Source organism: Anabrus simplex, chromosome 1, assembly GCF_040414725.1.
Source record: "Anabrus simplex isolate iqAnaSimp1 chromosome 1, ASM4041472v1, whole genome shotgun sequence".
In the NCBI taxonomy this organism is placed as follows: Eukaryota; Metazoa; Arthropoda; class Insecta; order Orthoptera; family Tettigoniidae; genus Anabrus; species Anabrus simplex.
The window spans coordinates 230,154,425-230,178,779 of NC_090265.1; positions in this window are offsets into that span (position 1 = coordinate 230,154,425).

The following is a 24,355-nucleotide window of genomic DNA, read 5'->3' on the forward strand; positions in this document are numbered from 1 at the left end:
GGTCTCATCTTCCGAAATGACAAATACAATCAATCTTTACAAAAAGAACTATATACGGATGGTTGTTTCCGATCTACGGTAACATGTTTAGAAATTCATAGATGAGTGTATGGAATTGAATCTAACGCAAAGATTGTGAGCGATTCATAGATGGTGTGGAGTAGTGTTTTCTTATGCCTGTAATTCAGTTGGGGCCCGAAAAATTTAGTGATGAGCGCTCAGATTTTGAAATTGTATAATTTTGATATAGCATTTTGCCCTTGTATATCAACTCTTTCCGAGATAATATAAAAATAAAATTAGACCTTTAGGATGAGATGAACACTCAACAAAGCCAGAAATGTGGAAGTGTTACTGCCGACCGTTTGTAGCGAAAATGTTTCCTGCTCTCCTTCTGTGTTGGAAAATTGTCAGTCACGCTCTCGTTGAAATCTACACATTGAGTAATAGTTTATTTTTGAATGGAGGCATGATTTCATGTTTTATTCTAATAGAAGACAAGAAGACTTGTTTCCGAAGAACACAAACCTGTTTTCCACCATTGCACACGATTAAGAATGCTACTGTTGTATATAAATATATATATAGGTAAAATAAAATAACACAATACTTTGAAAGCTGATTTCAAAAGTAGAGGTATGGGGAAATTAGGAAATATAAGGGGAGCCAACTAATGGTTGAGCAATACTGCGAATTATGTTAAGAATTTTTGCGTTTTTTTTAAATGACATTCGACATTAGTTCTCCTGGAAATGACATTAGTCAGTGCTGTATTGCACCGATACCTACAATAAGACCACTATCGATAGTCCAGCATGAGTATAATTAAAACGGATAACAGATATTTTCAAAGGGTCCGTAAGAGCTCTTGTCAGATCTTCTCGAATTGTAATGCATACATCCTTCAGATAATTCTTCGATTTAAAGAATGTTTTTTCGGTCAGTGCAGAGAATCAATTACACAACTTTCGGCCTTTTCATATCACTTCCTCGGATACCAACACGAAGGTATCTATCAACTTTAAAGGATAACATCTTCCTCGCCACACTTAAAGTACACTTAACGCCGTCTTCATCGGGTATTTCCGAGATTTAAAATCCTCAAACTGTTGCGACACTGATATTTCTCAATATCATCTGTCCGTCCTCCAATTCCTCTTTGCGGTCAGATATTACTCCGTTTTCCCTAGGTGAATTTCGCTTTTGGCTACTGAATTCTTTCAGTATTAAATTCCAGGGAGGAAACTTCATGCATGAACCGGCTTCGAACGTTTAATAATCTAGCGATGAATGGCGTCAAATTAAACAGGGCTAAAGCTAGTTGCAAATTAAGTCGCCCCAGTGCTTGGTAGCTTGGAAGCGTGGTTGGGACCCTTATCTGAGTCCTAGCATTTCTTCCACTTCTTCCCGGCTCCTCACCTTCATCTGTGGTATTCGACCTCCTTGGTCAACTCTTGTTATTTTCCGACCCCGATGGAATTAGAGAATTTGAGACCTAGAGAGTCAGTTTCATGCCCTTCGTGGCCCTTGTCTTTCTTTTGCCTCTACCTTAATTCATCGGTGTCGGAACTCTTACGTTTCCCGTCTGATTACTTTTAATAGTTCGGAAATACCTACAATACATAAACATTGACCACACTGACATTTACAACCGAAAAAGTACAGAAAGTTTTTATCAAGGCATTTGACTCTCTCTAGTCACTAACAGCTAAATCACTGCGTCCAGAAGTAGGAGTGAAATGGACTCAAGAAACTAAAGGCATCCATAGTGCTAGAATGAAGGAATACTGGACTAAGAAGAAGGAGAAGAAGAAGAAGAAGGAAAAACTCACCAGAGTTAAGAACCACGTGGTCCATTGTAGGCCGAAACGAATAAGAAGAGAAGCAGGAGAAGAAGAAGAAAAGGATGATTGCCAATTTTTACTGCCTCTTAAGACAATAATCACCACCACCACCTGCAAATTAAGTGCTGTGGAACCACTTATTTGATTCCTAGAGCCTTGTAGAGTGGACAATGAAAAGTAAGGCAATATTAAATTCGTCAGAAAGAAAACAACGGCTTTGTTATCGATTCAACTGTGAGGTTTGAAGGAGAAAAGACGCAGGCAGAAGAGGTTGATGCTGGAAAGAAGAGGCACAACAATCCATGCTTTAAACATCCAGAGGAGAAATACAACGTCCCGTTCAGAAATTGCGAGGTGATTGGACTGCCATTTGTTGATCGAGCAGTGATATTTTAAGTCTGTGTTAACTTCTTTCAGAGTTTTGGAATGAGTATATTGAAACTAGAAGAAACTGCCGCTAACAATCGCGGAAAATCTCCCCAAATTGTAAATTACTATTTGTATAATACAATAAATTACAAATAAAATTTAAAATATCCATTCGGGGATAGCTGCCTCTGTAGGTGAATCTTGAAAAATATTAAATCAGTAAAATATAATAGACACACTGAAGTAATTAATTATGAGTAACTCTTTGTGGTAGTCCATATACCAGGGCAGCTATCGTTTTTGTATTTCTCTCCTCCTGTCTCTTTCCCCTCTTTAGTAGTAGTAGTAATAGTAGTAGTAGTAGCAGTAATTTCCTCTCACCCATTCCCATGCACAGTTCTCCACTTATTTTCAGAATTACCTACAGTTTGACCATAAAACCTACTCAGTCTGCTCAAGGTAAGAATCCTTACTTTTTCACTTGTGTGATCGTATACATATTACTTTAATTTAATCTCCTCGGTGATCTGATATCATTTTCACACGGTACGTCCGCGGAGTAATATGCATGTTTACTATCTAATTACGGAGGGAAGAGGCGTAAAATGCATGGCGACGTTTAGCAGAGTGACAATCTGTCCAGGATGTCAAGCAGATAATCGAGCAGAACAGCTGAGGTGCCTTGGAGGGTTGATCCCTCCCACAGATTGCATTCTGTCATGTCTGCGGCGAGCAAAAGCGCGCTATCCGTCACCAGTGGCCACAGAAATTGCCACTCCGGCTCACACGCAGCTTATAAGATCACAGTAGCCCCCTAGAGACTCACATTGGTCGTCCGATACAGCCTAACAGAGGAACATTCTATCATATTTCTTCCGTTCTCATCTTGAGTTGAAAAATAATGTTCCGTAAGAGTATTTCCCCTTTTAACGCGCATCTTCTTCTTCCTTCCTCGGACATGGGTTTGCGTCACAGTAGAATACCTAGCGATCAGATAGAAAAGTCGAGCTTTACTTCCCATCAGTGACGGGTTGTTAAACAACTCACAACAATATCAATTAGTAGGAGACGGTCATTAGACACCGTATGGTGGACATCGACTACATACAGTACACGCCCAAGAGATATTAAGTACAGAACAAAAATGTCCAAGGAGTGCGTACCGAACCAACGACCTTCCATGTTTACTTCAGTTTGAACTAAGGGTGGTCTAGGCAATATTTGTTCTGTCTGTCAAGGAAACACAATACAGGTCTAGCGCTATTGGCAGTAAAACTTCGCAGTGCTTGATTGTAATGTGCTGGCTCACTCGATACAGCAAAGGACGTGAAATTCGAAGGTTGTAGGTTTGATTCCTATCAGGGTGCGTGTGGTCGTTATTGTTCTGTACAGAAGATGTATTAAGTAAAAAATAAAAATAGCCAAAGAGTGCGTAGCGAACCCATAACCTGAAATGGGAAAGAAACTGGAAGAAACTGTAAACAAGGGTGAGAGAACTCTTTAATTGCCATTCATTGAGTTCGATGTATGCATTACTTTTGTCTTCATATAATTATTTGACTATTGCTACACCAAATATATTTTATTTTGCCCTAGACGTTAACAATGTTACATAGTCTAGGACGATATGTATCCTTCCCTTCCTTAGCTTATTTAATAAGTACTCTTGTAGAACATTATTTTTCAACTCAAGATGAGAAAGGAAGAAATTCGATGGGATGTGCCTCTGTTAGGCTGTATCGGCCGGCCAATGTCGGTCTCTAGGGATTACGGTGATCTTATAAGCTGCGCATCCTACTATTACAACATTCCTTACGACTGAATTGGATGAGTGGACGACTGAATGAATTGATAAGTGGATGGTTTCATGGATTTAATCTAAGGGACTGTATTGAGAATTCCATAATGAGTGAGAACCTGACTGTCTAAATGAATGACAATTAATGAATGAATGAATGAGTGCATGCATGAATGAATGAATGAATGGACTGGATTCCACTTCCTCTCTCCCATTCGCGGATAACTGCTAAACGCGGAGAGAGTTTTATGCTTTATGAATTGATGAATGGATGTTTAACAGATTGAATTTCACGCTGAATGATGAATGAATAAATACTTTTCTCTCCCAGTCACGGACAACCACCAACTGAGGAGAGACATTCAGTAGAGGATGCGTGCTTGATTGTGAATTGATGGAATAACTGGGACTTTTAATTGTCAATGAAAGAAATACCGACTGTCTAAATAGATGAATGAATTGATGGATGGCTGAATACATGACCAAATGGACTGGAATCCAGGTTCTCTCTCCAGTCACTGATAACCGCCGATTGGGGAGAGAGTTCAATGAATGAATGAATGAATGAATGAATGAATGAATGAATGAAAGAAGGGATGCTCAGGGTATATTCTCGCTACGACATACCTAAAAATCTGGACGTCTGTTTCGTGAAAGCTACTCTCACTCTAGTGAATGATGTCTTAAAATTCTCTTTCATCCTTTACTTCACCTCAAACAAACACGCATCTCTTGACCAGGGAGATGGCCTAAACCGCTGAGTGGATAAAAACATTTTATCTCTATCTGTTGAAATAATAATAATAATAATAATAATAATAATAATAATAATAATAATAATAATAATAATAATAATAATAATAATAATAATAATTTTACCGGGTGGTACACCTCCACGCCGCTAATTGAAACCTTGCGCCAGTTGAAACTCCTCTACTGGAGGAAACCTGAACTTTAACTACCAGGTTAATTCTCAAGTTTATCAGAAGATGTCACTACTTGTAAATGTTGAAGTGTTCTGAACTATGTCAATTTCGATTCAGTGTTGTTTTCTGTGTAGTAAGAAGTGTGAACATTCTCTTCTAGATGATACTACTTACGAACTACAATTGTTCACCCTAGTGCGAAGTGAGGGAACCCTTTTTTGAAGAAATTTAGTATTTATAAGTTTGTTCCTTATTAAATTTCTTTCAGCTTTTGTTTAAGTTGGCAATGTTAACCCTTTCTTTCTGCCAGTTTTGAAACTGCCCAATCATAATTTTCTATAATTAATTTTCCACCAATCCTGGGTTTCTTCTTCAGTTCTGACATGTACTCTTTTGGTCGTCCAATAAAAGGCTTGTGGGCGGGTGTTCTCATTCATGAAAGGTCTCGAATGTTCCGCGAAGGTATATAAACTGCTGATTTTCGGGTCTCCGGGCCACTTCAGTAACATCTATCATTGTGTAAATTATGTAGCAGGGGGCGGGAAGCGCCTCTTTCTTCGGGCAGCAGTTCAACCACCAGGTAATGGCCGTTTTATAACTTATTTTCTTGCCAGCTCAGCAGTTTAACCCTCGGGGCGGGTTCGAAATCTTTTACCATGTAACTTTCCCCTAAAATGTAAAAGGCTCTTGATTTAAATTCTGCCTCTGTAACTACATATTGGGATAGAGAGTGCTTAACCCTCTCGAGCTCCCACTCATATTGCTTTGAGGTGAACTTATTTTCACAACCGTTTCTTCCCTTCTAATGTAATGTAAATCGTTTTCTTATATAAGTCACCTCTTTAGTATGGGATTAGCCCTTGCATTAGTGGCCTAGTGCCAAGTAGGTTTTGAAGAAGTGTATTAGGAGTGCTAGTTACGCCTCCGCTCAAGTTTGTATTTTGGGGCCCTGTAATTTTCCTGTTTATTTACTAAATCGGCCTCAGTAGGTTGGGTATTTTTACCCCTGTGTTCATGTCATTAGAGGACAGCTTGAAGGTGGAGTTTGGTGTGGCCTTTGATAGGCTGGAACTTTGGGCATGATTAGAGTCTTCTGCCCCTTTGTTGAATCTTGTATATCGGTATAGTTGGGCTTATAGCTCAAGAATTGTGTGTCTGGCTCTCGGAACCCAAATCCTGTAACCACTGTAATTGTACATTATCGCTTTGTTGCTAGGCTACTAAGTACCTGTTATATTTGTTATTTCTTGATCTTGAAAAGAAATATAACCTTGTTAAATTTTTAAATTAACTGTAATTTCATATATTGAGACCTGTTCATCCCAGCACCTTCTTTCACCTCTAACTACCACGGAAAACTCCGTAACAATAATAATAATAATACTTATACTTATTTCTCTCTTAATCCGTTTACGCTCCAGGATTGGTTTCTCCCTCGGACTCAGAGAGGGTTCCCACCTCTACCGCCTCAACGGCTGTGCCCTGGAGCATGAGACTTTGTGTCGGGGATACAACTGGGGAGGAGGACCAATACCTAGACCAGGCGATCTCGCCTGCTATACTGAACAGGGGCCTTGTGGGGGAATGCGAAGATTGGAAGGGATACACAAGGAAGAGGGAAGGAAGCGGCAGTGGCCTTAAGTTAGGTAGCATCCCGGCATTCGCCTGGAGGAGAAGTGGGAAACCACGGAAAACCATTCTGAGGATGGCTGAGGTGGAAATCGAACCCCCCTACTCAGTTGACCTCCCGAGGCTGAGTGGATCCGGTTCCATCCTTCGTACCACTTACAAACTTCGTGGCAGAGCCGGGAATCGAATCCAGATCTCCGGGGATGGCAGCTAATCACACTAACCACTACTCGACAGAGGCGGACAATAATAATAATAATAATAATAATAATAATAATAATAATAATAATAATAATAATAATAATAATAATAATAATAGCCTTACGTCCCACTAATTACTAATTACGAATTTTGGAGAGCCGAGTTGCCTGAAGGTTGTCCCTCTTAGTGCCAGTGAATCTAGTGACAAGGGGGTGACGAAATTGAGCGTTTTCAAATACCACCAGACAAAGCCAAGATCGACCCGGGCAAGTTGGAGACAGAAGGCCACAGTCTCAACTGTCTGAACCACTCAGTCCGGCCATATATCTGTTGTCTTAAAGGCTCTAAAAACTAGAGTATGGGCCCAATACATGAAACAGGCAATATGCTCAAAAACAACAAACTCTCTTATGTCACATTTGAACAGAACTAGGCTAGACAATTGGTCCCAGTGTGAAGTACAGAAAAAAATTAAAATTTGATATTGCAAGTAGACGTCGATATGTACTAATGAACTATCAAATATTGTGACATTACAACAAAATATAAATATACAAACAGAAAATCCGGCGGTTTTATGTATATTTATGTCCGAATATAAGAGCACTACATTTTCGCTTCGAAATGTCGTGGTTTGCTGCGAGTAAGATATTTCAGAGAAAAGACATATGAAGCTGTTGCAAGTTGCCCGAACAGATGTTCACACAACTGACCAAGTTGTAAAAGTTGGCTTATGGCTGATTCCTACTGTAGATTTTAATCTCAGACTGGAACAGCTCCAAGAGAGTTCTCTTTGCCAACATCCATTAAGTATATCTTGTTGTGTGTTAGTACTCTTAGAATTTATCTTAAATGTAAAATGAGAAATGGTCTACCGACAGCATAATAATAGACAATGATTTATGACATATGATACGAAATTAGGACAATCGAAGATCAAAATCTAACTGGCAAAGTTGAAGTTGCAGAGAAATTACAGACCAGGTTGGTAAATGTCCAAAGACGTCAGTCAATCAAACAATGAAACAAACAAACAAACAAAAAACCAAAACAAACAATATTTATCCATAAACATTTAGGAGTGAAGTAATGATTCCAGAATTTATGGCACAAATATTCTACTATCGTATTTCCGGTAACTCCCGTTCACAGCTCATAGGCCCTTCCGGCTCCTATATTCATCTGTATTATTTCTCGGGGAGTTTTTATTATATACTAGCAAATGTACCCGTGCTTTACTACGGTATTCTACACTGTGTACGGATATCGAAGTAAATTAGTGCACATGCAGTGAATAAGGATTTTTTTCTAATTGCATGTCCCCTAGCGTTACCCGAGAAACAGCATAGAGAGGTCCACAGACTTTGTTTCCAATGTAAAGTGCGAGTTGCAGAGTTGTGATGATAACGGCAGGTCTACTTGCCTACTGCCATTCACAATCGAGTTGGGAATTTTCATTTAATGCCAGGCTCCATTGAGTGGTCACAGTCAATTTGGGGAGTTTTTGTAACAATGGCAGGCCCCATTTCCTACTTCCAGACATATTACAGTTGAGGAATTTTTATTATAATGGCAGGCACCTTCCCTACTGCCAGTCAAAATTGAGTTGTGTTGTTATCATATAATGGAATACCTCTTTTCCTAATGCCAGTCATACCAAGTTGGTGAGCTTCCTATATAATAGCAGGACACGATGTCTAACGTTAGTCACATTTTAGAAGGGTAAATTTGTTTATTAAGGCTGTAACCCATGCCTATTGCAAAACAGAATCAGGTAAAACAGTTTTGAAGAAAATTGCAGGTTCCCTTGCCTTCTGCCAGTGAAATCGAGAAGTGAATTATTCATTACAATAGTGCCCCCCCCCCTTCCTAATGACAGTTACACAGGAGTTGGAGAAGGACCCCATTCCTACTGCCAGTCAAAGTCGATGTGGGGAGTACTGGTTACAATAGCAGACGCCCCACTGCTGACAGTCACTATCGATTTGTAAAGTATTAATTACAATGGCAAACACACCCTTTCTAGATCGATACAAGTCGACTTCAATGAATAAATATAGATCGACTTACGAAAGTATATGCATGATTATCCTCATTTACAGATTAACTGCTGCGAAACGGTGCGTCATGTTGACAAACGGATTGCACAATAAGTCGCATCTGGCCTCATTTAGCGGTCTGGCCCTATGCAATTTTCTCGTATCTAATCTATTTATGGATAGGTTTGAGTTAGACACGTTGAATAGGATGAAATTTGGGAAAGGTTTTCTCACAGTGCATTACTTTTCGGATACTTATGCGATAGCTATGAACATGGAATTTGGCTCATATCTGGCTACTGGGTGGGCCAAAATTCGTATATAATTATTCGTTTTCTGATATAACTTACCGTTTAGCCACCAAATACCTCGAAAGGAAGGTCTGCACCGTCATCAAAATTGCCTCGATATTTTGATACTTTTCGGCGGTAAAAAATAAACATTTTTTAATTTTAATTTTTCCGCCGGTTACAGGCTATAAGCCAAATTTGAATTTTCTAGCTCGTCTGGCAGGTTGTGCCCACATCTTGATATGGAAGAAGGGGTTAAAAATTAGGACTTTCAGGAAACTTTTTAGCCCATGGAACCTATAGAATATCGTTTAGGATAAATATATCCGACTGCGTTCTTATTCAAATTTGAAATTCCCAGCGTGTCTCCTGCAGGGAATATTGAGAATTTTCGATTTACCTAGGGATAGAAAGTCATCAGCTTCTCTGCTACCAAGTTTTAAGTTTCTAAGAAATCTGGAATTTCCTAATTCATTCATGTCTATTTTCATTTTTAGACCCGAATTTATATATACAGTAGAGTATATACGGACCGCTCCAATCCGACTTTAATTTATTAATATGGATTATATTTAACCCCCTTCCCTAGTTGTTCTAGGGGCGTCTTACTCCCACAATATATTTTCCAGTTAGTAAGTTCTACTTGTAAAAATTTTCGTTGATAACACGCTGGAACATACTGTACATAGTCCATTTTCTCGGTCGTTTTGGACAATGTATTCTTTAACCCTTTCACAACCCCTATGCCAAATGGGGCTGAACTTGGTCTTTAAAAATTCAGAATGTTACTATTCATCTCAACGATCCGGATAACTATGGATTCGACACTATTTTCGATTATTTTTGTATCTCACTACCCACCTCCCCACCACCCTGAATGGGGCTGAAATTTAATTTTAAAAATTCGGGAGTGTTACTATTCATCTCAGTGACCACGTAAACTATGGATTCGACACTATTTTCGATTATTTTTATATCCCACTCCCCCCTCACTCCACACCCAAAAGGGAGCTGAACATTGACTTCTAAAAAATCGGGAGTGTCACTATTCATCTCAGCAACCCCAAAAACTGTGGATTCGACATTATGTTCTATTATTTTTGTACCTTACCGCCTCAGTGCTCGTTTCCAGATAGTAAGTCATAAGTGGACCAAGTTTGGTTGAAACTGCTCCAGTAGTCTATGAGTAGATGTGTTTACACACACAGATACACACGCACACACACACACATATATCCATTTTTATTTATAATAAAAATAATAAGAATCAGTTTACCGTCAAGATTTGTTTCAGTGAAGTATCCCACCTACACATGCCCTATAGCGTGAGACATTTGGTTGGGTATACAACTGCGCAGGAGGACCAGGACCTCGCGCAGATGGCCTCACCTACTATGCCGGTACATGGGCCTTGTTGGGGATGGGAAGATGGGAAGGGATAGGCAAGGAACAGGGAAGGAAGCGGCCTTGGCCTTAAGTCAGGTACCATCCCGGTAATTGCCCGGAGGAGACGTTGACAACCACGGGAAACCACTTCGGGGATGGCTGAGGTGGGAATCGAAATCTCCTCTACTTAGTTGACATCCCGAGGCTGAGTGGACCCCGTTCCAGACCATGTACCACTTTTCTAATTATGTGGCAGAGCCGGGAACCGAACGGGGACCTTTAGGGGTTGCAGCTAATCACACTATCACTGCACCAGAGAGACGAACTCTACATTTGATTAACAATCAAAATATTGAAATTCAAATAATGCATTATATCTTCCAAATGCATTCTGACCTCAGCCGTTATCAAAGCCAGCTATAATATAACTACTAGACTATTGGCCTAAGATTAAACATGGGTGCCGCGTTAAAGTCTGAAATTCCTGGCATTTTTAACGAGCACCGACCCTTTATGTTATTCGATAGACACTTAAGTCTCTTCCAGACCTTTGAAAACCATTCTAGAATAATTTGTTCTTAGTTCTGTAAATGAGGACAGCTTGTACGGAAAGTTTTCTCGTGCAAAATGAGTTGTACGAAGTGGTAAATTCAGAAACTGTTGAACAACGTTGGGTCAATACATTCAGAGATATAAAAAAACACCGGCCTGGTAGGGTAGGAGTAGAGTGCCTTCCTGTTACCTGGATGTCCCAGGTTCGAATCCCTTCGTAATTACGTTGTAATCTGAAGGCCTTCGGGCTGAGCAGCGGTCGCTTGGTGGTCCATGGACTTTCGAGGCTGTTGTACCAAAGTCAGTCTGTAGTGCTAAAAGCAGAAGAATATGAAAAATAAGCAGCAATCCAGAAAGGAGTGATGCAAATCTGCATTTCAATGTTTATGTAGAACAGGCGGCAAAGGAAATCGAAGATGAATTTGGAGTGGAATCAATTCAGGGAGATGATATCTAAACTCTGAAATTTTATAATTACATTCTTATTTATTCTGAGTCTTCAGAAGACCAGGGAATATTGCTGAGTTGTATGGATACAGATTTGGAGAAGGAATACAAGTTAAAAATGAATAAATCCATAACAAAATTAATGGGTGAAGTCGAAGGAAGCCAGATGATACAGGGAATATTAGATTAGGAAATGAAGTCTTAGAGAAGTAGACGAATATTGTTAATAGAGTAGCAGAATAATACGAGTTATATAGGGTTTTTGTATTACTGGCTATTACTAGAGTTTTTAGAGGTTGCAGAAATATACCCCCCACCCCGCCAGGTATTCTTGTATGCGCCTGTAGATCTACTGTCACTAAGTTGACGTATATGAACACAATAAAATGAGTTATAGACCCTGAGTGCAGCAATAAGTGACGAAAGAAAACTGATGATCTTTGAGCGGAGACTTAGAGAATGATCGTTGGACTTATGTGGGATCGGAATTGCTGGAGACGAAGGAAGATTCAAGAACTGTATGAGTTGAACGTACCCAACATTGTACAGAGAACTAGAAGACTTCGAGGTACTTGAAACGAGACCTAAATATCCGGATCAAAACAGCCCTGCTAAGAAGACCTGAAGAAATGTCTCCTCCGCAAACTCAGAAATATTTGCGAATATGAGATTGCTGAAAGTATTTCGGTAGTTTTGTTCGTGAGAACTGAATCCAAGCAGAACAAATTAATAGTAACTGGAGGTGGGTTGCGACGTCGACGCATATTATTCAGGGTCCATTTTCACCAGTAAAAAATAAACATTATTTTCATTATTATTATTATTATTATTATTATTAACTGAATATGCTAGTGCTTCATAATAAGCTTATAAATTTTTCATGGGAGATACTTACCGGTGGGTTGTCTATGTAAGGAAGATGACTTTTTCACCCCGTTAATAAGTTGACGATTACGTCAAGAGTGTAATCGGCCACAAGAAATATAGATTCAAGGTGCATAAGGCCAATGTCCACAAACAACTCAGTGTTGTATTCTTAATATTATACTTAAAAAAATGATATACACACATCGTATTGATATTACTTCACCAAGCCCAAAACGAATATTATCCTCTTACAGAGTTATTCTTTTTAAATTTCACCACAAAAATGGAACAACTGAACACGGTCCGTCATTATTGTCCGCAACGTGGTGCTGCAGTATAACGCCTATTGAAAAAAAAATTGTAAACACCCTGCGTGTTTTGCTGTCATACGCTAGCACCAATAAGTACGACAAGAGCGGGGTAACAAAAGGACATTGTTTACACAGGGGAGGCGTGTTGTATTGTTGTATCCCTAGACAATATGGCAGAAATTTTAGAGCTTGTGATAGCAAAAATGTGCCCCTTAGCTATTTATGGTATTTGTATTGTACACGGGTTTTATAGCTCGAACGATCCCAGCTGTGAACGGAAACGGAAGTGTGCTTTGTGTTTGTGAATTATTTACAGGAGAAAACAAAAATGAAAAATGAAAGGATTTATCGTCGCATTAAGCAAACTATTGCGGAATACGTTTACTTGTTAATACATTGCGATTATTTGCTTATCGTTGCTGAATACAAACATGTACAGTGCCATCACTTCATCTTCAAATTACTAGCAGTATAGAATAAGTCCTAATGTAGTTTTTATATATCTATAGTCACGGGTTTTAGTAGTGGGATTGTGAACGGATATATTCGTCTCGTCTTGTGCACGTTGGTCTGTTTGAAGTCCAAGGCTGACAAGGATGAAACCCGGTGTTGGAAAATAGTCTACTCCTGTTGAATACCACCAAGAAGTCTGCTCAAGACTTACCATCCCCATTCGACGGACGAATCACCATGAATAGCACCATATGGCTTCACTCCATATGGATATCTTTCAAACAACACTGTCAGAATACCAAACATTAGGTGTGCGCTAAGAATAATACTATTAGAAAACTAACAGGCATACCTTGGGGTGCATACCCTCATATCATACGCACATCTGCCCTCTGCCTATCAGCTGCAGAATATGCATCACCCGTAGGGAGAAAATCTGCCCATGCTAAGCAAGTAGATATTGCTGTGAATGAGACTGGTCGCATAATTACTGTGTGTCTGAGACCAACTCCAACAGAAAATATCTACCCTATCGTAGAAATTGCCCCTGCTCATATAAGAAGGGGAGTAGCAGCGCAAGTTGAACGTCGGAAGCATTCAACCGATCCACGTCACCCGGTTTATGGCCATCAAATGCAGCCCGTTAGACTGAAGTCAAGGAAGATTTTTTTTAAGAACAACCATAATACTTGTTGATACTCCAAAAAAACGAAGGCTTGGACTGTGGGAACAGCAAGTTCGTAATCCATTCCTGAGTTTAATGGAAGAACCTTCTTCAGGTTTTCGCTCTCCGTACCTCGTCTGGAAGACCATTAATCGACTGCGGGCAGGTGTTTCAAAGTGCAGGTCTAACCTAGTTAAATGGGAGACATGATCTGTGGTTGTAGACTATTACAGGATGAAGGACACCTTCTGGTTTGTCAGCAATTTACCATCACAGTGCACAAAGGAAGATGTTTTACAGGCCAATGATAAAGCTGTCCTTCTAGCCTAATATTGGACAAACCATTATTTAGCAGTGTATCTGGACACAGAAAATAAATAAATAAATAAATAAATAAATAAATAAATAAATAAATAAATAAATAAATAAATAAATAAATAAATAAATAAATACTCCACATGAACAATGCAGATAGGTTTTGAATTGAATCCTGGCTTTTAGCATGCAATCTCTCTCACTCTGCCGGTCAACATTCTTATGGAGATATTTTTTCTGGCAACAACAGGCTAACCACGGTGTCAGACCGTAAGGACTTGATAGGCTTAACGATCATGGCGACCGGGTGGGCTTCCTCATGTGGTCATTAATCATAGGGAAAGTATTTTCTGAAAGCAGTAGACAAGCAAAAAATTATCTGGAGATAAATCGAAATCGAAGAGGAAAACGAAAGAACTCTCATCTGTGGATAATGATTAGCTTGCACAAAAAAAGACATTCCGCTGGTGAACAATCTGTATGTATAGTAAGAAATATGCATATATAAACCGAAATGCTTTTGTAAGATAAAAGCGAAGAATAATATATTCTTGCGAAAGTTGTTTCAGAAATCCTTCACTGAAGGTTTTGGGAAATACTGTGTTGTAGCAATACCCTCGTCACTGTATTAGAACTACAATTGCAGATGTATTGAGGGAATGTCAACAAAAAATACACGAGGAAGTACGGACTTACACTCCATGTATCCTCTAAGTTCTAAGTGGATGGGTATGATAACCATTCTAACAGCACGAAACATAGATTTATAATTGATCCTACCATTAGAACTGGGGCTTAAGAAAGTGCAACGTCTACAAACCCGCAATTATATACCAAAAATAATGTAGCATCTGTAGAAATAGTTAAACGGTTAGAGCAAGAAGAAAAATAACAGACATATTTTGACACTTATTAGATGACAAATTTATGATCAAGGTGACTTTGGAGACCGCAAAGCGTTCAATGCACTTCAAGAAACTTTAAGTTATGAGTGTCAGGTGAAATAGATTGCCTTTCTCTGTTAGAACACACTCACCATCTCGGTTATAGCACACGTATGGTTGGAAAGCTTTATCTAGTGGGTAGCATCTAGTTAGTGGAATCTGAATGGAATTTGCCATTAAAAATAAACAAACAGATTATAATTATGATATTTACTGCAGTTTAGTTCATAAATACCTGCGTAGTTGTAAGTAACCTTGTTATTTATCTTCGAAGGAGATTTTAATAAAAATACGGTTACTCTGAGTTATTTAATGCTTTCGTCCTGCACTAACTCCCCAGTACGTTGCAGTCCAACAGAGAGTGACAAATTAAGTATTTCTTGCATAATAGACGAATCCCAATTAACTTAATGAAGAGTATTAATGTATTGGTGCTAAGTGCTAGATTATAGGCAGAGGAATTTTGTAATCCGTAAGTTAACGAAACAACGGCCTTAACGGAGAATATGCGGAGAATACCATCCTATTCACCACAAGATATCCCACTAGCGCTTGTAAATGAACACGGATTTCCACTCCACTTCACTCCCTCCCTGCAGAATTATATTCAAATCTTTGTACGGAATGGCGCTGTGGGGTTATAGAGAGGGAGAGATGGGTTGAGAAATGAGTGCAATTGAGAATGAAGGTAAATATTGTTATATAGGATTTATATCAGTTACCCAGCTGTAAAAAATGAATTTTATGTCGGAAAAGCGATGAGCAAATTTCTGCTTACCACACTTGAACATAAAACATAAAATTCGATTTTTGACCTAACGTACAGTAAATACATATCTTGGAGGTTCCTTGAACCATAAGTAACTTGAATAAAAATGTTTTCCGTATCGCAAGTCCGAGAAGAATAACAAAGATACTCACGTAGAAGGTTGGCTTAGAATGTTTTAATTAAAAAGCACGTAAATCCGAAACAGACAGCTGCCAAGTAGAATTCTCATTCTGTCACCTGTTTATGATAAAGACTATGGATGCATTTTTCACCTTACAGCGTGTTGAAGTAGGATCGTCACTGAATGAAATTTCTTAAGTTTTACAATAATACCATACTTGTTTTGCGTATATTGTTTAATGAGAGTGACTATCTTGTAGATACTTCCACTTTATCATGCACCAGCATTGGTTACGGTCATTCACTCACTAGCAGAAACAATAAGGAAAACTGTCATTAAATTTGCAGTATATACAAAAGTCTGTTGACCAAGACGTTTCTAATACCGCATATCAGTTACTCGCAGTAAGGAGAGAAAAGTTAGTTATAAGGGAAATAATGGGGGAAATTTGGAGCTTCAAGGGAGCATAAAATGTAAAAGCCAAACGACAAGATGATTACGAAAATCAATGGAATTTTTGCAATATAAATATTCAAGTGACACACCTAACAGAATGCTACAAAGAAACAATAACACTCAGAGCACAATAAAGGATAGAAACCGTTTTTAAAATTGAAAATTAACTTCAAGTTTTCACTCTTACTAGGTAATTAAACTGTGAATAAAAGAAACCTGGGAGAACAGGAGATCTACGTGATGAAATGAAGTGGCGTATGGCTTTTAGTGCCGAGAGTGTCCGAGAAAAAGTTCGGTTCGCCAGATGCAGGTCTTTTGATTTAACGCCCGTAGGCGCCCTGTGCGTCGTGATGAGAATAAAATGATTTTGAAGACGACCCACAAACCCAGCCACCGTGTCAGCGAAATCAACCAATTGTGGTTAAAATTCCCGACCCTGCCGGAAATCGAACCCGGGACACCTGTGACCAAAGGCCAGCACGCTAACCATTCAGCCTTGGAATCGGACATCTACGTGATACTATCACATGAATGAGGGAAAATAAATCTATAGAAGCCGAAATAAGAGAAGATACATGTAGTAAGGAAATGCATGAGGAAGCATCCTCGACACATAAGGAATACTCTATCTCCAGTTGCTTGTCATCCGGGACTGGGAGTAAGTATTCTATTCATTCATTAGATCATTCATTCATAAATACATAACTTGATATCAGTGTTTATATATGCCACACTCTCCCTTGAACCCGGTGAAATTAATAACACGCTTCGAAAACCACTGCCAATTGCGCTTTTCTTACAAATATTTTAGTATTCGCTTCATTATATTTTCAAATGTCTGTTTCGTTTTACTATTAATAAAAAACAGATGGATGATGAGATAGATAGATAGATAGATAGATAGATAGATAGATAGATAGATAGATAGATAGTTTATTTTAACTGGCAAAGTTAGGGAAACTTGTCCCTATCTTACGTTTAATCAGTGAATATATAAATAATCTATATAAATAAAAATGTAAATGATCATTTGTTCAAAATCTTATATCTCCGAAAGTTATTCACCGATCACTTTGAAATTTGGACACAACGTTGCATTCAAATACGCGAGTATTTTTATATAGTTTTTCTTTTTCTTCCCCCGGGCGAGTTGGCCGTGCAGTTAAGGACCCGCAGCTGTGAGCTTGCATCCGGGAGATAGTGGGTTCGAATCCCACTGTCGGCAGCCCTGAAGATGGTTTTCCGTGGTTTCCCATTTTCACACAAGAGAATGCTGGAGCTGTACATTAATTAAGGCCACAGCCGCTTCCTTCCAACTTCTAGCCCTTTCCGATCCCATCGTCGCCATAACACCTATCTGTATCGGTGCGACGTAAAGCCACTAGCAAAAAAACCCATTTTCTACCATTTCTCAGTAACAGTTTTTATTCTATTTTCCATTGCAGTTGGCAGTGGAACTGAGCTCTGTAGATTGAGTTTCATTTGAATTCAAATTATATGTGAAAATACCCGCGTGTTTACATAATCATTTATTTTTTATCGTTTCATTGTCTTTCATTTAATTTATTAAACTACTTTTTCTTATATTTCCTGATTTGCACCTTCTACTAGTACATAGGCTAAATCACATTATTTCATATTCACTACTTGACCATCAGTCCATTTGTAGCCCCATCATTTTTAGATTTATTAAATCTCGGGTGGCTCTCATTTTCCCACTCGTCATAGTCTTTCTCATTATTTTTATCCTATTTCCTCCTTTATTATTATTATTACAAAATACATTGAAATTTGTATCCATTAGAATTTTCTTATTATGGGAGATGATTATTCCAGCGGTTTTCTATTAGCTTTTATGAACGGCTGAGAATCGAATCCCATTGGATTTCAAGCTGGAATTCGCACCTGGAAAATAATGCGGCATAAATAATAGCATTCGACCTTAACCCTGCCAAGATCCTTAGTGGATTTCATTATCCACGAAAAATTCGAGATAAGTTTGACATAATTTATATCACTCGCATCATATACTGATGAACAATTGTATTATAGACAGCTGCTGTTCAGGTGAAATGACGCTGTGGTCAGCCCATTGAATATAAAAGTATGACGTGGAACGTGACGAAGATGAATTTCGTCCTCGTACTGACCGTGTGAGTAACAAATGAGCACCGGATGGGTAAGCATATTTGATTTCAGCTAGATTTTGGTGCCACAAGTATGCGCTACTCGATTTCCAAAGCGATGCAGGCATAGGGGTTCCTAAGTCACACGAGCCGTAGTGCATCACATTACTTGCTAATCCAATGCTGGACAATAACGAAGTGTCAGCAAACCATACCATCTAGAATCATCTCCTCTCAGAAGCCGCAATCCCACTAGCACGCATGTGCTTACCGCACGTCACAAGCCACAGATACTGACACGGGCAAAGAAACTGCGCGTTGGACTCTGTAAGTATGGTAAATGGTCGCATGGTCAGATGACTCGAAGTACCCGTTGGTAGGCCTGTACTCAGATGGACGGGTACGAATGCGTGGCCAAGCATGTGAGGCAAAAGAGCTCTCTTGCCAGTGGATATAGTTCAGGTTGCTGTAGGTGGTGGTGGTGTTGGTTGTGGTATCCTGATATGGGAACTCTTCATATGGGATAAAAAGTGGGACCTGGTACACCTGCCAACATTACTCATCGGCAAACGATTCAGGAACCTGCTGTCAGCTCACGTTTACCCTCTGGCTCTACGACTAGGTGCTTGTGTTCGTCTCAATATACTTGTCTCCATCTACGTAGAAAACAGCACGGTACAAACCACCACATTTTTTTTGCAAGTTGCTTTATGTCACACTGACACAGATAGGATTTATGGCGACGACGGGTCATGAAAAGGCTAGGAATGGGAAGGAAATGGCCGTGGCCTGAATTAAGGCCCAGCTCCAGCATTTGCCTGGTGTGAAAATGGGAAACCACGGAAAACCATCTTCAGGGCTACAGACAGTGGGGTTCGAACCCACCCTCTCCCGAATACTCGATACTGGCCGCACTTAAGCGACTGCAGCTTTCCAGCTCGGTCAAACCACCACAGAAACATGAAATATTGAGTAACACACCCACATAAGATTGGCGTTATGAAGGGCATCAGGTGATAAAACTGGGCTATAGCCACACCAAGTGCTAACCTCAATAAACTGAAATGAAAAATAATAATAAGAAATCCTCAATTTTTTACTCTAAGCATAATCATGACTTTATGTCTAGGCTACAGTGAAATCTTCACCCAGTGCATCGTTTTCCTCTAAACAAACAGGGGCTAGATCATTCAATTTAATTCTGGGTAATGACAAGTAATAGTGCAGGAGAGAGTAAATTAAGACCATTGTATTCATAATCACGATCGTAGTGCGTAATTATTCCACATTTAAACCCCATTTGTCTTCGGTTCCCTCACGGTTCTATGCAAGCAGAACTAGGGGAAGCGGGTATCCACGTCGATACATTCAGAAGTATATTTTTAGGTCATATATCTCCTTGTACCTCTTACCATCACCTTCTATTTTATTGCCCACCGCAGCATGCTGCTATATATCACCCACCAATCCAGGCCATATGTCTAGCTCCCACTGGCTCCGGGACCACTATCCTGAGACTTGTACAGGACGCAGCTCATTGATCACATCCAACACGTCATATTGTTACTTAGTTGACTAATACACAGTAGGGGCGATTGGGAATTAAAAGTGCGGGGGCAAAAAATTAAACAGCCACAAGGAGTACCCGGATTTGTGGGATACAGTGGTCGGTGGTGGGGAAGGGGTTGCCGGGGTGGGGGCTGGGGGGAGTTATATACATCAAAACTGAAGTAAATCTACAAAATGTTATTGTTGTCTTTCGACAGAGGGGTGAAGGTTAACTATTTACCAACTAAAGTGCGGTGATATTTTTTTGATTCAATACGATACAATAAAACTTTCACCAAAGGAAAAATATTGCACGTTTACTACAATTAAATAGAAGTACAGTGTGATTATGGAACGAGATTATTCCTCCATGGCACTAAAGCCCTTGAAGGGCCTTGGCATACCAAGCGACCACTGCTCAGCCCGCAGGCCTGCAGATTACGAGGTGTCGTGTGGTCAGCACGACGAATCCTCTCAGGCATTATTCTCGGCTTTCGAGACTGGGGCCACTATCTCACCGTCAGATAGCTCCTCAATTCTAATCACGTAGGCTAAGTGGATCTCGAACCAGCCCTCAGGTCCAGGTAAAAATCCTTGACCTGGCTGGGAATCGAACCCGGGGCCTCCGGGTAAGAGGCAGGCACGCTACCCCTACACCACGGGGACGGCTGGAATGTGATTATACAATTTAAAATAATGTAGTATTTGACTACACACTAAAAAAATAACAGACACTAAAGAGACTGCCAGACTGACGAATGCGCGGGGCAAGCGAGTGCATCATACCTCACTGTCCATGACCTGGGCAAAAAAATTTGTGCCCCTGTTACCCTTTCTCACAGCACATGCAAAGTCTCGATACTATTTGCTGTGGCGCTATACAAATCGGTTAGCCACGACAATCGATATTTTGTGCGTATTTCCGCTAATAATTTTGTTAATAATTAAAGAAAATAGCTGATAACGTATAGACAAATTGCCTTTGTATAATTCCTAGTTTCATCCGGCTAAGATGGAATTAAAATATAATGTTTTCCCCACAAAGTGAGCGGGCAACTGCCCCCGCCCCCCGACCCCTCTGCAACTCTAATCGCCACTACTGCTAATACACTTACATATATACATACATTCCGGGGAATATTCGTAACTGTTCTCCCTCCTCCGCCACTCCCTTCCTTGCTTGACATTGGTTGCTAGAAAGAATGTCTGTAAAATCAATAATCCATGAGGGCACTGTCAGATGTTGCGACTTGTCTTTCACAAGCCCTTCTAGGTTTAACTTCATAAGCAGAACACTCCCGAGGCGCGCAGCTGTTTAACTAGACTAGAGTATGAAAATAGCGGTTTAGTGCACACGAGTTGCAGTTTAAAGTGATGCCACATTTACCTCTCTTGTATTGTATATGATACGGTGTGTTTGTTTCTCTGGTAACTGATTTGATTCAAAGAACTTTGTCAATTATTCATGCCCTCGTGACAACATCTACTTGCAACAATAAAATCGTCGCTTCACCGGTAAAAGGTTGTAATCCAAAGGCTCTTCTTATCGATTATTCTCCTTAAGACTGGTCACGCCTCCCAGCCACATATGGATATGCAGCCCATCAGAACAATGTCCATTGTGTTCGTTTTCCTATGCCGTCGAGTAACCGAAAATGAACCTAACATGCATTATACAATAGGAGTGCGTAAATACGTAATGCAAGCATACATTCGTATAGTACGGTACAGTAAGGTTAATTTTCCTTTACACATGGGCATAGGAAAATAAACACAACACAATTTGTTCTGATGGACTGGATAACCATATGTGGCTGGGAGGCGTGACCAGTCTTAAGAAGAATAATAGATAGTAAGAGCTTTGTGGATTACAACCTTTTACCGGTGAAGCGACGAAATTGTTCTTGGTCAGTGAAGAGAAACTGTAGTTAATGTTATATCTTAGGTTGATGCAGAGAATAGTACCAGATAAGCATAAGTTAATTCAGGAGAGCAGTGTGAAGATTAGGAAACCCCTTGTACGCGGTGCCCCCTCTGTCAAGCGCACGTGGAACTATAGTCTAAATCAGAGGGGCTCACGCTGGGCATTCTCTCCCGCGGGCGCCCAGGACTGTAAGTGGGCGGACTGGGACTCAGTGAGGGAAAGTCACACAACACTACAACACAGTACGTAATCGTTGTTGAATTTAGTAATTATATTACTTTTCGCTCAATGAATGACAGGAATTTTACTTTTTAAATGAAAATACTGTCATTCCTATGCAAGGAATTGTAAATCGGAGCTTGTGGGTACGCTTAGATTGTAACACAAAATTTATACTATGTAAGTTTTCTTTGAATGAATAAATTAAAAAAACTGACTGTTATATCGAGCACAATATAAATCAAACCGGAGTATGTTGTAAAGGTCAGTTTTTGTTCTTGCGATCATAGAGTTTTATTTTAAATAATGTATCCCAATCAGCACTTTGCTGAGTAGTTGAGGAGAGCTTCATGATCACAATCGAACGTCAATGTTTCCTCACTTTCCTGCAAAGCGTGTTCGCTTCACTGTGACGTATTCTTGGTATGTAGCTGCCCGCATTTACGACAGGCTAGCCCGGCCGCACTGAGCTAGCTGAGCATCTCCGCTCTAAAGGATCAGACGCCCTGGGTTATACCCCAGATTGCTTCTTGCTAGGGGCTTTACGTCGCACCGACACAGATAGGTCTTATGGCGACGATGGGAGAGGAACGGCCTAGGAGTTGGAAGGAAGCGGCCATGGCCTTAATTAAGGTACAGCCCCAGCATTTGCCTGGTATGAAAATGGGAAACCACGGAAAACCATCTTCAGGGCTGCCGATAGTGGGATTCAAACCTACTATCTCCCGGATGCAAGCTCACAGCCGCGCGCCTCTACGCGCACGGCCAACTCGCCCGGTCCCAGATTGTTTCACAATATAATCATACCTACAGGAATTCATACGCTTAGGTATGTACATTTATGCACATGCACATTCACACAATTTTCACCCCACAATGTCTCAGAAATCTGTAAAAGTAGTTAGTGGGTTAATGGGACGTAAAACCAATGACATGATGATGATGGTGATTATTATTATTATTATTATTATTATTATTATTATTATTATTATTATTATTATTATTATTATTATTATTATTATTATTTCAGTGCGTGATAAAGGCGATAGTTAATCGGTTTTTCCCACACGAATGGCCAAGATTTGATTCCCTTTCTGTTCCAGATTATAATTTTCACAATAAAAATTACTTGACGCCTGGTTCCAACGATCTTAGAAATAACTGACAAAAGCATAGCGTAGTATAATAATTAGAATTTATAGTAGGTTACAGTACTGGCTGATATACAATCGCTGTATGTACATAATTATTTCACAGGTTTTGTCATGTATCATCCATCAATTTTATATTCACACGCGCGTTTCCCAAATACACTCCAGTTAGGCAGACTCACTCATTCTCAAATAAGCTCACACCCATACTCAAAATCACGTAAACGTTCACCCACCCGTCCCCATCCTTTTGTAAAAAATGTGACTATGTCGGGTACTTAATCGTTTAGCTCTGTGTTGAACTCCCTCTCTTTTCGTCTTGTTCTGCACTGTAGTGGGTTGCCAGGAAGGAAGCCCGCACAATAATATTACCCATACTAGGGTCAAATAAGCCTTCTTGAATCACTTTCATTCTGGCATCCAGTAGAGTTCAACGGCTTTTGTACAGCTGGCATAAAAATTTCATGAAGCGAACAAGATGCAGGATGACGCGAGACTCTAAAACACGGAAAGGTATTCAATAGGCTAAACCTATAGATACAGTGTTTGTTGTGGGTATCAACAGGATTTATGTCTACATCGAAAGTGAATTATATCTTGATCATAATAAAATTTGCCTGATAAATTATTAAATGAGAGTAACATACAATACAAAGCATCCATTCATTTTTTAGTAATTATAAAATCTCCCAAATTATTTTGGTACTGGTGATTATTTGTCTTAAGACGAAGTACAACTGGGAAACCTTAGTATATTAATACTAATAATATCCGCCTCCATGGCTAAATGGTTAACGTGCTTTCCTTTCGTCCAGGGGATCTTGGGTTCGATTTCCACCGGGTCGGGGATTTTAAGATTTATTGGTTATTGCCAATGGCTCGGGGGCTGAGTGTGATGGCAGTTACCATCATTAGAATTCATCACAGGTAGGACCCCATTCTCACAGACTCGCAGGTCGCCTAAATGGCGTCAAATTGAAAGATCTGCACCGGGGCTTTGTAGAGG